This window comes from Nothoprocta perdicaria, unplaced genomic scaffold (assembly GCF_003342845.1).
Source record: "Nothoprocta perdicaria isolate Ctin4 unplaced genomic scaffold, notPer1 scaffold_31, whole genome shotgun sequence".
Taxonomy (NCBI): domain Eukaryota; kingdom Metazoa; phylum Chordata; class Aves; order Tinamiformes; family Tinamidae; genus Nothoprocta; species Nothoprocta perdicaria.
The window spans coordinates 4,264,876-4,280,611 of record NW_020455544.1 but is presented as its reverse complement, the minus strand read 5'-3'; the positions used below and the strand labels follow the sequence as shown (position 1 = coordinate 4,280,611).

The following is a 15,736-nucleotide window of genomic DNA, read 5'->3' as shown; positions in this document are numbered from 1 at the left end:
ACTGAGAGCACAGGTTCTTCCCTCAGTAAAGAGGGGCTGGGTTAACCATAATGCTGACTCCTAAAAAAATTTGAACTCCCATGCTAAACACTGGAAGTGGTAGGAAAGAGGGTCAAATATGTTTCTTGCAATTTCTCCCTCAAAACATCTAGTTTTACAGAGAAATCAAAGAAAACTGGGAAAAGAGGGCATCAGGAAACCACCAAGTGTTCATACACAGCATCTCAGCAGCATCTTGTCAAAAAGCCCTTCACCCCAGAAGAAATGAGGCCAACCCTCATTCTCACATTAATTTCCTCTCCTCTTAAGCCTGTTAAGATCACAGTCCACTACTCATTTATTGGTCCAACCCAACATCTGTCGATCACCTCAAAGYCAAACCGGTTCTTCTCCATTCTAACTATTCACACAGGAGTGATTCATTTCACCTGTTCTAACTCCCGTTTGTTTCTGCTACTAAATCCATACTTYTGATAAAGGATAACATTCAAATGACCTTAAAAAATTACAAGTATTCCAAGAGCATCCTTGAATGCACTGAACTATTTCCTTTGGCGAGTAAATTGCTTTCATTCTTTCTACAGAAAAAAAATTAAATGCTTCACAAAATAATGCCTTCTGCACACACACACACTGTAGGGAGATGATTTGGATATTTTTCAAAGGAGATAAAAATCATTTCTGCTGAGGAGCCCAAGTCCCCAACAGTTATTTGCCAGACCTTCCCTAGAAGCTTGCRGATAGGGTCATATTCCCCTTGCTGTACCCTCCTTCAGGTTTAACTTGAGTGCAGAGCACAGCACGGTTCAAGCAGGCTGCAGCACAAGTCCTGCCAGGGAAACGAGCTCTGCTCAGCAGCCGTCTCGGAGCCGGCCCCATCCCAGCTGCCGACCCACTTGGGCCACGCTCAGGAGCGCGTTGAGGACCAAGCCGCRGAGCTGCCGCCGCGTCTCCCGCCGCTCTGCGCATGGAGTCTGCAGAGCTGCCGCCCTGCGCGGGGGAGCCCGGCACGAGCCCGCTCGGCAGATACTCCCGTGCCCTCCTCGCCATGCGAGAGAGGCATCGAGCTCCACGCTGACAAGCTAGCATGGCACTCGCTGCCCGTGAGCACTGCTGGTCATTTTAAACCGCAGAAGATCGTGCGCACTCACCCCATTGGAAAGAATCCACTCTCCTGGGTTACGCCTGTCAGCCAGGTGAAAGTAAGGAGAGAGCGGAAAAAGGAGTCCAGAAGTGACCAGCTGCATTTGTGATTTGCAGTGGGGMGCAGGGAAGCAGGGAGGAAGCGCATGAAGCAAAGTGCCGTGCCACATTTTACRGCAGACAGGCCGTTACAACCAACAGATAAACAAGACTTCAATTAGGGCTATAAAACCACAAACAACACTAACAGACATGATTTTTCCATAACCCTTTTGCAATCTTTCCAATTTTTCTCCATTCTAATGGCATTTAAAACAGTTCAAAAACCTGTGAGGTAAGTTCAAAGCTTGTATCAACCCAAAGTTCACTCCACCAAAGTCTGCAACAGTAGCTTTGCACAAACATTACTGAGTTGCAATAGTGAGGGAAATCTGAAAACTTCTTAGAGCAAATGCTCTTGGCATTATTGAAATTACCACCACTCCTTGTGAAGCTACAGGACTAACTGGTATTAAAAACCTGTTAAAATTTAGGATTTTGGGAGAGAATTATAGGTCAGATTTTTTTTTTTTTTTTTTTTTTTTTTTAACTTAAGCATGCCCTACCCTCAATTTCTGTACATAGGACCTACAGCATACATTACAGTAATATAAAAATATTACTTTTATCAGCAGCAGCATTACACATTTGCCACATTCTGAAACTTAAAGAACAAGAAACTTTCTCTAACTCTGAATATAAATAACAGATTCAAGATAGAAATAAAAATGTGGAAATAAGAGATCACCATAGGTGTGCAGAGAGCCCAATTACATTGTCACAATACAAAGACTGGAGAGTAGCCAACACTCGAGAAAGTTTAGAGAAAAARCATTATAGTCTAACGTGCAAAATGGAATTTAGCACACTGGAAAACAGTTAATTAAAGTGTTTGATAGTTGTTGCTGTTGAATTCATTCTGTGAATATTTAATCATTTCCCCTCCAGTCATCTAATTTCAGAGGTTTTTTTTCCAAAATAAATACTCCCTAAATTTTCTTCAAGGAGGTTTCGTGTTACCTTCCATTCGCCCAACGTCTTCCATTTCAGTATCTTGTGCAGATTTGGGACATAGCTGCAACABAACTGATGTTTTTCTATAAGAAAACACCTCATCTTGAGAATACTTCTCACAGGTCTCTTGTTCCAAAGAGGTCATCTCCCTTCTCCTTCCTATATATCAACTGCTATCCAGTAACGCGTATCCATGTTCTGGTTGCCACCTCTTCCTAAAGGAMCATTCTCCAGTTGTATAAAACAAACAAATGAAAAAGCCCCACACCTGTTACCACAATATTAAACAGAATAATTAGTTTTTAAATTCTAAGGTAAGGGCTGAACCCACTTTTCATATTGTTATGAGAGGATAAAAAATGTAAAATTGCACATTTACTCTGTACATCTTTCTACTATGAGCTTAGATTCTTACATTTACATTCATTCTCACCTGATGGCTGTACATCCACTTCATTTCTCCAGATGGGTCTGCTATTTACCTTACTCTCTTCTTTCTCTCCCTTCCAATTTTAGGGCCAACAGCCTATTTAGCTCAGCTGACTTTACAAGAAACATCCAAGAAAGAGAAACTATCTTGATTTCCTGAGCAGCAAGTCCATGGGACAATGACATAAGGGAATCATGGCAATTCTCCTTGCAGTCAGACCCAAGTGAAATTTCCCAGCATAGCAGCATGACCTCYTATTTCAATTTTTCATCATTTCTACACATTTTTGACAAAAGTAACTCCTCAGACTACACAGAACTGCTCTATAGAGGACAGTCTAAGAAACACCCTYCTATATTACTGGCAAGTGACAAATTCATGCAATTTGAGAATTCTATTTCCTTAGAGAACTTTTCGCTTTCTCTTCATTTCTTTAATTTGTTTTTCCCCTTATTAGGGCTTGCACACACAGTTATAGATATAGAAATACTCCAGTGCATTACTATTCTTATTTTCAGTTCTAGAGATCACTGTTCCTCTCCGAACAGAGCCTACAAAAATCAGCAAAGGTGACAGAAGGTTTTAGAAATGCAATCTATTTGAAAAATACAGCAGAAAAAAAGGGGTATAACTAAATACAAGAACTTGCAATTTTGTAATGCTTGTGCTTTCATGCAAACCAAGTTTGACAGAGACTAATGATCTAACCAAAATGTTAGTATTTAAGAGAAAAGCATAGGAAGACAAAGGAAAGCAGAAGGTGACCTTCAAAATGGTAAAGAAACATTTGGGATAATCAAAAGGAAATGAGAAAGCAAACAAACAAAACCAGAAGAGCAGATGCTTTTTTTCCAACAGAATTTTTGATAATTTCTTAATTAAAGAAAAATTTTAGAGAAGTTTTTTCAGAGTACAGAGAAGTTTCTAAGATCTAAGGTTGCTTTCTAGGTCCACCTCTGCCAGGAGATGACAGAGAAAGAATCAAAAACTAGAGGTTTAGGGGAGAAACAGGAAATTAAGCTGCTGGAGACACACATCCACACTAAGGTAAGTTAAGCATAGCTGATAAACCATCTAGTATGAAGACACATTGAGATGGGAAATGCAAAAATTACAGCTTACACAGTTCTGTTCTTATTGCTGTAGCTTCCTGACTTTATCAAGCATGGAAAAATATAAGTTTGAACATAAGAAATGTAGGGATTCCAATCTATTCATGTGGAGAAGAGCGCACACTCACAGCCAACACTTGGTCTCTAGCCAACACTCCTCTCTGCACTATGCTTCAGCATGCTAAACAAATGGTAATTATTTATCAGCTTAATTAGATTGTTCTGTTTTAGGTTATATCCAAACAAAAGAAAATGCAGCTCTGATGCAAAAAGGCACAGGATGAAATCATATTGTGAAATCCAGAATAACTACTACAGAATATAACCATTACTAAACATTCTTTTTCCTCTACTTTTCAACCCTCACCTGAATATTYACTAGAGTTTCAATCTAAGCCAAGTAAGAAACTAAATGACATTTGTGTCTTCTCCTAATCTAATTACTCCTCTAGCAATGCCTGGAGAACCCTCTACCACTTTTTAAAGACAGAAATCCTGTCAAAGCATTTTAGGAAAGAATCTTAAACCACTGTACATGGTATTTAGGTAGTCACCCAGATTCTTTTTCCCCCCTTCGTTTCTTTGGGATATATTTTGTTTTCCCTCTCTGAGATTTTCTAAGCAGAAACAACTTGCCTGCCCTGCTTCTATCTTTCAAAGCACGTATATTTGGAAGTCTTTATCTATTTCCGATGCTTCCAAAAATGAAGTCCTTAATGCATTTTATGGTTTCTATGATTCCAGAATTCTCTTTATGGTACTGAAATGAGCCATATTTCCATCTAATTTGTAAAGGGCATTCTGGGAAATATGAAGCTAGAGATTACATGAAATAACAGCTTCTTAGATAACCTTAATGTTGAACAGAAGACAAACGCCCCACTTTACATTTGTAACCATGCAATTTCTCATCTACACCAATTGCACCACTACTGTTGTTATCACAGTCCAAGGCAATATTGAGGAATTATCCYATAAAACTGAAGTTCATTCTGACCAACTACCATAAAGCTATCTGAAACCCACTGTGATTTTTCAACAAACCAGAAAAACAGCTCTGAATATTTTAGGGTGTAACAGTGACAGCAGGATATGTGAACAAGGACCCACATAGACCTGCAGCACGAGGGCACGCAAGTGTTTTCACAGAACCGCTAACATTAAGAGGAAAAGAAAAAGACAAATCTAAAGAGAAGCATGACTAGGGTTGATTTTTTTTTTTTTTAAACGCAAATAGAGCCTTTTTTCTTCCCAAGTTCTTGAAATTAAACAGAAAAAAAAACCAAAAACCCAAAACATGGAAATTAACAGAAAAAAAAATTAATTATTACTGATAACTAAATTGTCATCACACTGCTTCTCTTCCAAGTAGCCCTTTCAAGATATATTTTCATTGTGATGGTTAAGCTAAACTAGTTGCGCAGTGATAGAAAAATCTCAATAACTTAGAACCATTGACTTGGTTTAGGTGACAAAGGAAGGAAATGACAGTTTTTCCACTGTTATTCCCAGTTCTACTYTTCTGTTCCTTCCTTTCATTTCCCACCTAATCTTTTTTTTAAAGACCACCACAACTATACTCTGCCTTGGAATGCTTTTGGTTTGTTACATGCCAAGAGGGATGAAAAATATCATAAGGAATAATCTTGGAAATGGCTCTTTTAAAAAAAATATCTGGAACAACAACAAAGTTAAACAACAATCAAATAATCATAGAACAGAATGCATAGCTAATATTAGGCATAATATTTGCTTACAGGGAAAATATTTCATYGTGCCCAAAATAACTGAAGTGTCAATACCAGTGTCAACACTGCTTAATATTACTCAGAAGTAGTTTTGGAGAAAAATGGGGCATCCTGGAGAAGGGAATGCTTGAACTCCCTGCCGAGGTCAGATTTTCTCCTTTGGGGAAAGTCAGCAACTGTAATATACTGAGCTGTCAGTCTGACTGGAAATAAAGCACTTGAAGTTAAGGTATACAAATACACTGTGGGGTCCTCTTATTTTATTGTGATGAGAGCATTAACAAATAGCTACCTTTAAAATTTTAACGAGCAACATGTAGACTAGCAGGCTAACCTACCTAACCTATGCTTTAACTAGTAGTATCATTGCAAACTATTGGGCTCCTTTTATTTCTCCCCTCTTTCTCTTCTGTGTGTGTGTGGGGAGGGCATTATAAGCAAATTAGCTTTGTTTTCCTGGCACAATTAGTTGTAAGTCCTTCATTTTCATGCTGCTGAAAGCTGAAGGACAAATCAGTGATAAGAGAATCAAGTACTCGGGTAGTCAGCTAAGATTTTTGTCTAGGAGCAATTTATCATGTAAATGGTGCCTGCTTTGTTTTATGGAAATCTGAAAACAGCTTTCTGCATGATTGAAGCCTCTGTCAATGAAAACCCCTTCAAAATGTGACAAATGTGTCTCATCTCTGGTAGATGCTGAAAGGACTTAAGTGATAAAACTATATATACACTTACTATTTTTATCCAGAGTATACACACAGAGAGSTTCTTGAGGATTTAGCAAGAAGATTTTCTATATTATTGAATCAATCATATTTTAGAGAGAAATCAATTCCATTCCAGAGGATTCAAAGAAGAATCATTGCTTTACCCAATATGGCAATATAAGTATTAATTGCCATCATCATAAGCAAACAAAACACAGTATGCAGCCTTCTCCCAGAGAAAAACAAGATGTGTTACAGATGAGTTTCAAGCCTTTTTGGAACATGAACTGCATGCTTATTAATTGTCACATTTGTCACACACCTATTTATGTCAAAGCTGTCTTTGGCAGGGCCTCATTATCTCATAGACCTCCTCCTCCCCACTCTGCCGGCTTGCAGGCATTTTGCTGTGGGTGTCAAGGCTGCATCTCGCCTCCCCCAGGTGAATTATGATACATATTGCACTGTGAATAAATAACATTCCACAATAGGACTGTATGCCTCTCGTAATGCAGACTCCTGTAGGAAATTAGCAATAGGTGCAATTTTGATACTTTAACGATTCTATAAAAATTGAAAAACCAAAAGCTAACACACCCAAACACTTCACACAGTCCTTACAAATCTATTTACTCAATTGCTCTTTTAAGAGAACAGTCTCAAACCAGCTCAGATAAAAACCGAGTTAGCCACAAGTTGACCAGAAGAGTAACATGAAAAACAAAAGCAGCTGCATCGAACACAAACCTAAATTCAGCAAATTACATTCTGTAATTAAAACAGGAATGACACTTTCTCGAATATGGAGCATGAAAGCTTTAATTTCCAACAGAGACCATATTATTAACATACAGTGTCCAAAGTGAGTTCTGCAACCAGGTGAAATATCCCATTGACCATCCGCCATTCATGCTCAGATTTTGGGGTCAGTCTCTAAAGCTTTATCCAACTGAAGTGATCCTCATTTAGCTGAATTCTCTCTCTCTCATAAGTACAAACTAAGCAGAAAAGGAAATTCTTTAGAATGATTCAACTGTAAAATATTCCTCAATATCTATAAAGACTAGACCTAATGCATGCTGCTAAATCATTGTCTTGAGAATACCACATAAAATAATCAGCTTTTAATTTCAAAGAAAATCAGACCTAATTAAACCTAGAAGGATCAAAATATAATGGTTTTTGATGAAAAATACTTTTGCTGTGTTTATTATTCTTCCACCAAAGCTTTATCCCAAACATTACTTATCTGATGGAAGCTCCAGGGAAAAGTGAAAATAGATATAGCTGAAACCTTTCTGTATCAAACACTACAACACTCTTTATTCAAACTGCTTTGCTGTTCTTTACATAAAGAGATAAACTTCCAACAGCTGCCTGAAGCAAATTTTAAATGAACATTAAATACTTCCGCACTTTTAAACAGCAAAAACAGAGCCTAAAAAGACTGTTCTATTAAAAAGAAAATACAAACAGGTATTTCTAGTAGTTTTTTTTAAAAAAATGGTYAACTAAAACAATAAAAATCATCTACAAAACCTTAAAAAAAACCACACCACACTTCATAGTTCAATGACACCGATTGTTTGGATTTCTGTTACCATTTAAAAGAAAATTAAAATTTATCATTGAAAAAAAGATCCTGCATTTTCCCCTTAAAAAGTTTTTTTGTATATGTGGTGGTAGATGCAGAGAATAGTCATACGAACTGCAAAGGCAAACAGCATACGTTATAAAAGAGCATAAAGATACTAACAGAAGGGTTATGTTAAATTGGAAGTACTCCAAAGAACTGCACCTTCATGTCATTTCTTATGGGAAGCTGATAAACTTGCATATCATATATGCTAGAATAAGGGAGGAGAACAATATTTTTAGAAGTTAGGATCCTATTTTTTAAAAGCATTAGAAACTTTTTAAAACTATACCCATAGGCAAAGGATGTTAACATGATGCTTTCCTGAGCACAAAGTGAGATATAATCAGCTCACCGACTTAGTTTTAAAACCCAAAGATAACATTATGATCTAGTCTAACCCCCTCTGCAAAGCCAGTAAGATTGCAGCCTCGAATTTCTTCATCACATAAACAACTTGTGCATTCTTTCCCTTCCTTCAAGGCATGAACCTTTAGAGCAGATATCACACAAGACACATTCATGTTCCTTTTACTTGCATAAACACATTGTGAGCTTAAGACTGCTCGCTCTTTCAGGGTACACAGGAATATTGCAAAGTTAGGGATACTCCTTTCAACTCCATTTTTCACTATGAAAAAGACAGACATGTCRCATGACATGGCAGACATTCCATTTTGAGCAATTACGTGTGTTAAAGCTTAATATACGATGGAATTTTTACAATTCCTACAGAAAGGTTTGGATTGGGATGAATAAATAAGTCTGCAGTATACTTTCTTTAAAGCTGGTGGTGTTTTAAGAAATCAGCCCAGTCCAAAAACTTAAAGATATAACACTGTGGATAGGAAAAAAAGGAAAAGAAAATCATGATTATGTGGTGTATCAGATTCACATATCTAAATTGTAGATTTAGGCCAGGCCAAAAAGCCAGAAGCTGGGCTTGGATCTTCTAAGCCACAGCCCAACGTCCTACTCATTGAACTTGTGTAAATTTAAAGCAATTAGTCTTTCTGACTTCAAAGAATCTTTTAGCTGCTCAAAACACACCGAAATATGGAGAACTGAACAGCATTATACTGCTCTGAACACATCAGATTTAAAATATTAGACATCAGTTTTAGTCCTATGACAATTAGTGCTTTGCAGCTTTAGAATTTCACAGTATATTAATCAAGTTGTAAAAATACAAATTAGCTCTTTAGCCCAGAAAAATGCTTTCTAAAATGATTTTAATAATAAATTTATTGTCAGTGGTGTTTTAATTACAATTCTGAAAAATCTAAGAATCCGTCTTACTCAATCATCACACTTGCATTGACTTAATTCTTAAAATGTGCCCGCATACAGAGAAACAAGCTTGGAACAACACTGCTCAGGACACGCACTGTCCTAACAGCAAGCCAGGACAAGGCTTGATGAACCAGGCAAAACATTTCTCATTATAAGGGGTTTTTTATTTTTTATTTTTTTGGCCAAGCAATGTTTATTCCAGAGCCTGATGGATGGCTGGTGAAGACTGTAACTTTACACCTTCCGAGCAGTGCTCGGTGCTGATGTAACAACTACTGATACAATCAAGCGATAGGTGAGGAGCCTGTCGGCAGGGCTGGGCGGCAGCGGCTGGGTAAAGGGCAGCCCAGGAAAACACCCAAGCAAGCTGCGCAAACTGCAGAAGACGCTTGGAAGAGGTGAGAAACCAGAAGAGGTGCAAAGGGGCTGGGAGAGGACAGCCAAGCCTGGCAAACAAATCCGCAGAGAGGCAACAAAGCAGATAAAGGACCAGGCAGAGAGAGGTTGCAGAGCCCCCGCAGGAGCCACAGTCAAGGGAAATACCCCCTGTGGGGCACTAAGCACGGCCAGCACTCAGAAGGGTTTGATTTATGAGATACGTGGAGAAGAAAAGGTTTATCTGCTCCCTAGTGGAAAATGAATTTATATATATATACACACACATATAATTAGGTATTAAATTGTTAACAGGGTTAAGTGCTAGGCATATATATAGGCRCACCACATATGGGGGGCAAAAGGATTAACTTGAGAAAGTATTACTTTTAATCGAGATAAAACAGTAATATTACAGTTTAAGCTGTATTTAAGCTATATTTAAACTATATTTTAAAAGATTTACTCTATAAGAACAAAAGCTAGTAACCAACTGTGAGCACACCTAGTGTATTTAAGCAGAAAAGGTAAAGTATCATGCAAAGAACCTGCCAGTCCCATGTTCATTTAACCTGGAGTTCTCGCTTAGCTGKTTATCCTGTTTCAGTAAAGCAGCAGCAGGCAATAGTTGAGGTACAGCAGCTATCTGAAATAGTTAAGTATTTCAAAAAGTTTTCTGCTACACTTTAAATGTTGCATTCACAACTGCTTTTATTTTCTTTCCCTCCGCTTCCCAGCTGCATTCCTGCCACTTCACTCTAGGGTTCCTACAAGCTCTGAGCACCCCTTTCCRTAACAGGTGCCTTAAATCACCCTTAATGATACAGGATAAGCCTGAAACAGCACCCTGCTACACACAGAAGCAGAGCAGAATTTCTGGGATTAGCTGGGCTAACGCCACAGGACACCCTGCTAGGAGAAATCCACTGTTTCCGAACGCAGCCAAGACGCTCTCAGGCTACGTCCTGTCAAAGCCAGGATAATTTTCTGMAGTCCAAAGGACAGAAAGTGGAGGACAGGAAAACGTTTCCTTTTTCTCCTCTTTTCTCCACAGGAGAGAGAAAGAAGGGGGCAGCACAACCTGGAGGAAGGTATTACCTCTTCTGATRAAAAGGAAGGGTGATACAAGTAGAGGAGTGTCCTTCCAAGATTTTTTTAAATATAATTTGGCTAGATTAAGCATTAAAGTAGTGAATTGGTAGCAGCTTTTCACATGTTACTCAGGTCCTCCCACTCCAGATTTCACCGTTCGGCACAGGCGCAGCACCGTATTTACTCACAGACACACCTTATGCCAGTAGCAGGGTCAGACAGCGCAAGACCCTGTAGCAGCAGGGTCAGACAACCAGGCAATTCCCTGGTTAAACAGAGCCACCTGAGGGCTTCCTGAGCCCGCTGCCATCTCACTCACACGTGTCTGCGTCCACCAAAGAAGGCCAAGGACCCGCGTGCAATTCGGGGCTCTGTCCTCCCGCTTCCCTCTGTCTGAGAAGAGGTAGATTCTTCCTTCCCTGTGAACCAAGATCAGGTGGATTTATGATTTGTTTACTAAAACACACACACACACAAAAGTGGGAAAAACTGAGAGACATGTGCACGGCGCCTTTCCCTCACRGTTCCTGAAGGAACTGTTCCAGAGAAAGGTGTTCATCGTCATGGGCTATTTAACAGCAAACAAAATCATRCATGATTAGATGAGAAATGTCAAATTTTATACAAAATAATTTTATAATAGGTAATAAAACACTTGGAATTATTTCTAAAAATCACTGCAAAGTAATAAAGGACAGCAGTTAAAGCAAGGTGAGGGGGGAGGGAAAAAAAAACTGTTTTAGACAAATTAATTCCCCAAAGGACTGAACTGCAGAGTTCAGCCATCTAATTTTTCTGAGAAATGCTTTTTACATGATAGGTAACTTTAACCAAGGTTTTGCTAAAAACATCAGTTAAAGTTAGATCTAGCTCAAACTGAGATTTATCTGTCACCAAACATCAGAAGACATCTTGGTTTGTTTGTTTGTTTTTCCATATTCAGCCAGAAACTCCCTCCACTGCCCAAAGATAAAAAGTATAAAAATAGTAGGTGTTTCCTCACCTGTCAGCATGACTCAGCCCAACTCCGGCAAGTAAGTGTTTCTTGTGAAAAAACTCCATTTTTTATATGAAAGAAAAAGAAACTGAAATTATACTAAAACTGTACTTTGCTTGAATAATGGAAAACACCACTTTCTGCTATAGTTTCTGTAGTTATTAATGTCATTCTACAACCCATGTAGAATGAGGCCATCCCAATATGACATCTCTTGATTTTACATCTCTTTCACTTACTTTGTACCATCTAGATCACTGTGCAAGGTTCAGGGCAAGGACAGCCAGACTCACTGGTCATGATGAAATTGTATCATCTGAGAAAGATGATTAAGGAATAGACCTTGCAGAGAAAGAAAGAGCTATTATTATTATTATTATTTTTACTACTTTTGATTTAAGAATAATCTGGCCCATCTAAAGGGTTTCCATTTTTTAGAAATGATTTTGGAGGAGGTGGCTTGCGAGCAGCAGAAATACACTATCAAGAGATGTACTCTGTTGCACAAAAGAAAAAAAACAGCTCTCCTCAGAATTTTAACAAGTTGCTTCTGGAGTGGCACCAAAGAAAAACAGATATAAATTGTTTTATTTAGTCAGAAAGAGAAAACTTACTTATGAAATTCCTTCTATATTGATTATTCTTCCTTAGATGTAAGGCTCCATCTTCCTGTTCAAGTTACTGTTGTGAATAAGAAAAACAAGCTTGAGAAGGGTATTTCAGATCAGACCTGCAAATACAATGTACTTGCACAAAGAAAAATGCACAAGCAAATCAAATGACAGCTTGCCCACAAGATTTATCAGCGTGGCCTTTTGTGCATCTTTAGAAAGAAATATGGAATTTCACAACAATGTGACTTTGTCTTTCCTTACATGAGTCACGATTCAAGTCCATTCACCGGAACATTTCATCAGCTGCCTAACCAGAATGACTCAGAACGTTTCCTAACATGCCGGCAGCCTTTTGACATTTTTCAAAAGTGAAGATTTGTACCTAACCTTAAGTTTAGGTAACGATCAGTGGGCCTTCTATAAGTAGCCATTAAAGAGACAATACATATTATATAACATATGTCTACAATTCCCCCTATTTTCTTGTCTACCTTGCCACCCTCCTACCCTGGGCATCAATATAAAAAAATTATATTTACAAATGTGTATATATATATATTTTTTTTTTTTTACAGGAAAAACAAAAGAGAGAGCACTGTGTGTTTTCTAACAGCCCCTGATTTGAAGGCAGCCAAATGAAACACAGATGAAAAACAGATGAAAAACAATTGAAAACACAATTACCAGCCTCCTACATACACAAGTACACACAAGCCATTTTTATCTTAAGCCCTCAGTTCTGGTCAGTGAATATTAATTACACAAAAGTAACGATTCACTTGATCAAGTAACATTACGCAATGTTTTTCTGRGCTAATACAGTTTTCAGTACTCTAACTGATAAACAGGAAGGCACATAAAGACAGGGAAGGAATTAAAAATCTAAATAACAAGTCCTTTCCCCCCTCCCCTCCCAAAGCGGTCCAGACACAACAGTAGGCTTGTTTGTTTTTCATTATCTTTGATGCTGTACCCAACTCATTAATCCTAAAAGAAGTACCTTCCTAAAACATTTTCCGTTATGCTGATGTACTAATTCCATTTAAAAACCATGGTAACATGCAGCAAGCAGTGGCATTTCAGGGCAGTTATTCTCTCCACAACTGTTTACTTCGTAGAAGGTACATTTTAATAATTTAAAAGTGGACTACCCAGAGTAACTGATTTGCCTAAAACTCTTTCATGGAAAACAACAATGCAACAACAACAAAAATCTTATGAGAGAATCATAGAAATAAGAGATGGAGAAGAACTTTGCAGATTTCCCAAGAAAAACTGGTAAATATTTATCAGTCAGAACTATTTCTTCCACTTTATCTACCTGCTTTGCTTCCTTCTCCAAGAATAATACATAAATGTAGAGCACTATAGAATATATATGAACACACACTTATCCTAAACTATCTATCCAAGCAGAAGGTAAAATACACAGGGGGGCCATCAAGTCATTTTTCTCTGTTAAATGACTATCCTTTAAATAATAGCACCTTAAACCCCTGTACTTCTTCCTCCTCCTTTCAAGAAGATGAACAAGAAGGGAGGAACATTAACCTGCAAGCTGGCAGGAGTGACACGGACACGCGCAGGGCCACGCGGAGCCAGCTSAAGCTCTACCCCAGCCGGCAACAGGCCGCAAGCCACGAGGGCGGCTGCAGCGCCCGCCCCGCCGCTCTTGCTGCCCCCATCCAGGCTCTAGCTCTCTTGCCAGAGCCTCCTCTGGGGATCTTGCAGGATTTCTTGGGACAACACTTGAGGTTGGTGCCCAGTCCCAAAGAAACACAACTGAGCTGATTTGCTGGAGAAGATATTAAATTAACTTTGCCCACCTCAGCTCTCCTGGTTCAGCTGCTGGCCAGGCAGCTTCCCTTGCTTGACAGCCAAATTGTCCAGCATGGCTCCCAAACCATCCACCCTGATATCCATCTCCCCCTGCCTTTAACTGCCAGCTCCTCCCACCAGCTGAGCCCACTTTAGCCCACCTGTCTGCCACAGATGCAAGCTGCAGCTCATTACCTCATTACCTGGTCACACCCAGAAACTGCATCTCCAATCTATTATCCAGGTTGCTGCTTTCCCCCACCTGGGTGGAAACCCCCTTTGCTTCATGAAGGTAAATTCAACAAAACTGTATGCTATACATCTAGTTGTTTTTGTTTAGAAAAGAAAAAAATCCTCTTTTCTGACAATATTTCTTACTCTTTTTCAGAAGTTGCTCTGGGGAAGGCTTCTGTCCTGCTATTCCCCCCTTCACTGTCAGGATGCTCATTCTGACTTTAGCYTCCCTGACATTAATAACTCCTGACTTCAGCCTGCATACATACTTTGCTTCCAGTAATTGATGTATTCATAGGATGTTGTAGATTTATGGGATCCATAGGATCAGTTTTTCATCACTGCCAGTGATACAGTGTTTTCCCCTTTCCCAAGTAAGCCAGCCTCCAGTTTTGTATCAAAATTCTCTCCATACTTTTCACCACAACCCAGGATCCTTCTCTTTTTATGCAGACCCATCTTTTACAGCTGCCCTCAAAAGAGATGAAAACTGATCTCTGGGGTGTGGAATCACTGCAACTCCAGGCTATTTCACATAACTGAGACTGCAAAATGAAGTTTAACATTTTTCCAATGGCACTATGTCAACTATTTATAATTAAAAATATTTTAAAGACACTTAGCAGTTATCTCTGCTGTCTCCAAGCATTAAAACATGTTTTGTTTTCATCCACCTTTCTAAACAAAGCTCTATAGCATAAACAATATTTCAAAACAACTGAAACATGGAATATGTCACTGAATGCACTGTGATGAATGACGTGGTGCATCTTGTGCAGCCCTAAGAAAAGTGCATAGAGCAACACATCTAAGTCATCTCACAGCATATAGGGTGAGAGGAAGAAGAAATCACAATCCACTGAATGTGATTTTCTAGCAGGAAACTGTAGCTTAGCAAAAAACTCACAGTCCTCTAATGCATAAACAGAAGAACAGCAAATGATACAGGGTAGGGGGAATCGTCAGAGAAGGAGTTCAGATATTCCTGGCTGACAAAAGATTTGTGAATAGATCAGCAAGCAGCTCAGTTTTGGAAAATTTGCTTATTCCATGCAAGTTGCAGACATAATTTTATGGTAGTCTACACATATCTACATTAAAAAGACAGGTATGATAGGAAAAAAACCTACCTAGCAGAAAAAGACAAAGCAAGATCCAGTGGTTCACCTCCGAAGAAGGTGAAAACATGAGTAAAAATAAATCATATTTATTTAATTGGACATATTAGACTTTAGAACAACTTCTGTAATAGTTCTTCTAAAATTCTGTTTAAAAAGATGCTGAAGGAAAGTCAAGACAGTACAAGCTTTGTGCAGAAATGATTGCATAATTGTAAATGCCCTGTCACATTAAAAATCAGCTTGATGATTGTAATGTTTCCTTGTTTAGATGCATACATTCAATATACTTTGCTTTTCACTCAATTTTTACCAAATTATTCCTTCTGTTTACCATTTAGATTATTAGTACCATTATGCCAAGAT

General features: G+C 38.6%; 1 long non-coding RNA gene across 1 annotated transcript; it reads right to left on the bottom strand.

Moving 5' to 3' along the window:
• Window positions 1-10,916: 10,916 nt before the first annotated feature.
• On the bottom strand, window positions 10,917-14,089 carry LOC112950161. Its single transcript, XR_003249967.1, has 5 exons — window positions 14,027-14,089; window positions 12,201-12,267; window positions 11,826-11,928; window positions 11,593-11,645; window positions 10,917-11,008 (listed from the first exon to the last, which is right to left on the bottom strand). It is a non-coding gene; the product is annotated as an uncharacterized LOC112950161 (long non-coding RNA).
• Between the last annotated feature and the right edge of the window lie 1,647 nt (window positions 14,090-15,736).